The sequence below is a fragment of the Cibotium barometz genome, chromosome 40 (assembly GCF_041138505.1).
Source record: "Cibotium barometz isolate CiBa-2024 chromosome 40, ASM4113850v1, whole genome shotgun sequence".
NCBI lineage: Eukaryota > Viridiplantae > Streptophyta > Polypodiopsida > Cyatheales > Cibotiaceae > Cibotium > Cibotium barometz.
The window spans coordinates 15,436,787-15,441,777 of NC_141085.1; positions in this window are offsets into that span (position 1 = coordinate 15,436,787).

The following is a 4,991-nucleotide window of genomic DNA, read 5'->3' on the forward strand; positions in this document are numbered from 1 at the left end:
CAAGACCATTACTGATCAAGTTGATCCGACTGCACCTATAAAGATACTCGATCAGATCAAGGAAGAAACTTCCACTTGGATCATTGGGATCAACGCTTTTTTCCCCATCAAGAGGCACAGCCGTGATTCCTATCCATAGAACAATTACTATCCGGGATTTACTTCATCTATCGTAATAACAAAAATTGAGTCTCGATTTACGGATCCATCAATCCAGCCTAACCCCATCCAGTCGTCCCATGGGTTAGCCAACCGCCCAACCACTATAGTGATGGGATCCAATTTTAGATTTTTGGTTAGGTTTTGTCCCGGGTACCATGGAAAAGAGTTCCCAGGCCCCCTAGCCGAAAATTCATGCAAACATAAAACTAGTCACACCACTTACACACGCAATATAAAATTACCTTTTTCTCAGCATTAGCTAACTTTAAAACAATCCTTTAATGAAACCATTATGTCACTGATGACAATCCTCTAAATCTTGGTTGAATCCATATTTCCAATCATTCATTCATCGGTGTACTCATGGCATCATTGGCAACCAAAACACTCACCACCTATTCACTCACAGGGGCCTTTTCAATAGATTCTAGCTCATAGTACCTAGCGATAGTTCCTAGCTCATAGTACCCGGTAATATTTTCACATATAAAAATCAAGATGGAATCCTTGTTGAAGATCAGCAAGATCAATCAATAGATCCATAAAGAGAGCCATGGACTCATCCGTTGAGGACCAACAAGGTCAATCAACTAGATCCATGTCCGGTTTCAGAAAACAATTCTTACTCCTTGTTCCAATATCTTCCAGGACGCACGTGTGGGTATCTTCGGCGACCCAAAGCCCGAGCAGCGTATGGTCAGCACCCTCTAGGATCCTTCGCGCAGGTTACCTAGCGCTTCACTCATAGGCCGCTTTCTTGGTCCCTCATCCACTGTATCGGAAGCTCACCATTTAAATCGAACCAAGGTTGGTCAAGACCTCGGTCGACCTTGCTACGCGAGACATCCTCCATTGACTCTCCATCAGCAGTTGCAACTTTATCAGTTAAGTCTCCATGACCTAAATCCACAAGACGGTCAAAATGCTTCCCCAGCATTCTTGACATAAAACAGTCATTTACAAACAGTTCACAAAATATAGTTTCTATATCGAACTCTCGTCTTTCCACATTATCCCTCCTCGGTCCACATTACTTATTCCACATTCCATTCATATGTGTACTCATTCTCATCCATTCACTTATATCGACGACACATTATTTCACATACACATTCACATTCATTATTCTACATACACATCCATGTTCGTACATCCACATCATACATCCAATCCCATATACGCATTCATACATACACATCCATACATCCACATCTACATGCATACATCCATTTTCACATCCTCATTCATACATCCACATCCACATACCTACATCCACATCCGTATCTACATCCATACATCCATATCCACATTCACATTCACATTCATACATACACATCCACATACATACATCCAAATCTGTATCTACATCCATACATCTACATCCACATCCACATTCACATTCATACATACACATCTACATGCATACATCCACATCCACATTCATACATCCACACTTCCATTTCCACATCCACACATCCACATCCACATTCACATTCATACATCCACATCCACATTCACATTCATACATCCATTTCCACATTCCCATTCATATAACCACATACGCCTTCACATCTATTCTTTTACATCACATGCATTCTCACCCTATCACAACCCATATACATCTTATCCCATCACATACACTTCTTACCTCATCCCATACACATCTTATCACATCTTAACTCATCTATCTATGTTGTATGTTGAAATTTTTAAAAACTTTCTTAATATTAAACACCCTTTTGTATATTAACTTTTAGGCCTTAATTTACTTCCTTATGTATATATAAATATGTAAGTAATGGAATTAATAAAAACCCATCTATTGAACTCACATTATAGGGTTACATATTGATGATCGACCTGCCCGAGCCCTAATCCGACTAATTCTCGATACTACCAAAAGTAGTGGACGAAAATGTGGTCCTGGATGATTTTGGCAATGAGATGAAGTATCGAATCCACAAGTTATGCCATATAGTCTTTGCCAAACAACTGCATGACTACATGGCATAAACTTGATAGTGCAAAAAGAAGGAATAAGTTGTTAATCAAACCAAAAGTGAGTTTATGCTGCCAACACCAGGTAGTAAAGAGGTCCATCCTGGATGGATTAAAGATCACATGGTGAACATGATGAAGCACTGGTGCAACAATATCACATGCAAGGTAAAGACATGGGGATTTGCAAATCAATACATGGGTGGTCTAATATGAGCGTTTCAAAACTTATGGGGTATGTATCCCTTACCCTCTCTATGTTTCACATGCTTGCATGAATGTCTTGTCTTATTCCTTTACTATTCGTTCTATTATATCATATAGGTTATTGAAGGATCAAATTCTACCAATAGATAATGAGACGCCTTTGGACCATCATGAGCAAAATCAATGTTGCACTCCATAAGGATGGACTATAACACACACAATGCTTGTTCCCAAATAATTGTATTCTCTTTCGGCATGAGTACGCCACTCTTCAACGAGTATCCACAATCTGGAGGATCATCAAGATATAGGCAAGATGTCCAAGAACAAAGGGTCTCTTCTAAAGTCTTATGACATTTCCCCATCATTCCATGTATTCAAACAACGTTCAAATGCAAATCCATTGTATCTTTAATGACTTGGTAGCATCAGAAAACCATATCCACAAATGACATTATGCATGTGCCTGTTGATTTTCCAACATGGAGGCATATTAAAGAGAAGTGGGTGGACTTTGGGGCATCCGAAGTCTCCTCCTGATATGTGGGATCATGCCAAGTCCACTCTCCAGGTTGATTGTGTGTGTGGTGTGTGGGGTGTGTGTCTCCGAGTAGAAATGGATGGATTCAATCCATTTGTCTTACAAATTTCATCATGGAGTTTATCGCCTATTTTCCTAGTGAACTATAGCCTGTCACCATGGGTAGCAATAAAGAAGGAGCACCTTTTACTTTCCTTGTTGATAGTTCCATGGAAGTACAAGGTTAAGAACATGGATGTCTACTTGGCTCCATTAGTTGATGAGCTACGCAAGTTATGGGATGGTATCCAAGTTTATGATACAACTAAGTAGTTTGGAGAAAGGGCTGCAACAGTGTGAGGAATACTTATGTGGACCATGCATGATTGGTCGGGCTATGGAGAGTGCTCCGGTACGGTAATTATTCTAAGATTTCTTAATCTGATTCAATTTTAGGATTTTAGTATTGCTGTATTATTTGCATATCTCATCACAATGATTAGCATGTTTAGCAGGGCTTTCAATATCTGATTATAATGCATGCCCTATTTGTGGGCCTAGATTAGATGCTCGGTACTCTGCTCGGTACTCAATAGCATTGAGGAAGGTTGTCTAACGAGGGCCACAAAAAGTATCTCCCTAATAACCATGAGTTGCGAGAGAGATTTCTAGGGAGGCCTCCTTGTGTGCTAAAGCCAAGAGATTGGACGAGGGCATGGGAAGTGGATCCAAGTTGTTCACCCCTGGAATGAAGTGGCTATCTATCTCCCATTTACTCCCATACTGGATTGATCTTCTAGTCAATCATCTTCTTGACCCTATGCACATTTTCAAGAACATAGTCAAGATGCTTTGGAAAACCATCACAAGTCGTAAAGAGAGCAAGGCACAAAGGGATGATCTACAAGAGGTGGATTGCATGCACTTATGGTGGGCAGCAGCACAGAGCAAACCTGATGGGAAGGTGATTCTCCCTAGAGAACCTTGGGTCTTAAACGAAAGAAGAGTAGTGTCTTGTAAAGAATTACATCAGTGAGCTTCATACTTCCATTGGTTGTATGCATTGCTTCTTTAAGGGAGCATTCACAAAAGATGAAGAGCTTAGTGGCTTGAAGTCTCATTACTGGCACAAAATCTTACAATTTGTGCTACCAATAGTCATTAAAAATTACATCATCGAGGACATAAGAGCGATAATATACAAGATTAGTGCAATGGTATGGTGCATATCAAAGAAGGCAATTAGAAGAAATACATGAATGAAGCTCGTCCTAAACTCCATTGAAGCAGTTACAATGGCAGAGAAATTCTTTCCAACAAGTTTTCTGACCATTCAATTGCACCTACTTGTTTATGTGGTTGATGAAGCTGCTACTATAAGCAGGTGTTATTCATAGCCGATGGATGTTTTTCCTCAAGATATTTATGAAGACACTGAAAGGTTTTGTTCGTCAAAAATCTCACCCTGAGGGTAGTATGGCAATGGGATGGCTTGTTCAAGAATCTCTTGTATACATAACAAAATTTCTTAGTACGTCAAACCCAAATATGCCATTATTATAACACAAGAAGAGGATAATCGGCTCATTGGGGAAGAGCCTCAGGACAGGTCCTTCAAAGAACAATGGAGATGGCATTGCAAGAGAAGATTAATAAATTTTGCATCCTCAACTCATGTGCTATGGAGAAATGGATCGAGAGGTATAATATAGCAAAGAGGGAAAGAGATCGAGATCGTTTGAATTTTAGAAAGAGTCAAACAACTAGAGCATTGCCATACCTAGATTCACACACTCAACTTCCAGAATTTCCTTCTAGTAGATGGCTTCAACAAACCATACAACAAGCAAAACATAGTGGTGAGGTTATAAGTGACTACCATGTAAGTGATTTTTTATATGTACACAAGAAACCATAAGACAGTCTTGTATAAGTTGAATCTGTTCTTGATACGATTTCATGATCTTCTTTTGCTTGCAGTATCACAAATTTTGTGCACTTTGGTCACGCAGTTGTCGCTTTCAAGTGGAGTGAATAGATAAGAAACGAACAACATTTGATTGCGGTGTCAAGGTAAATTTCATGCAAGAAAGTCGTTCAAGTG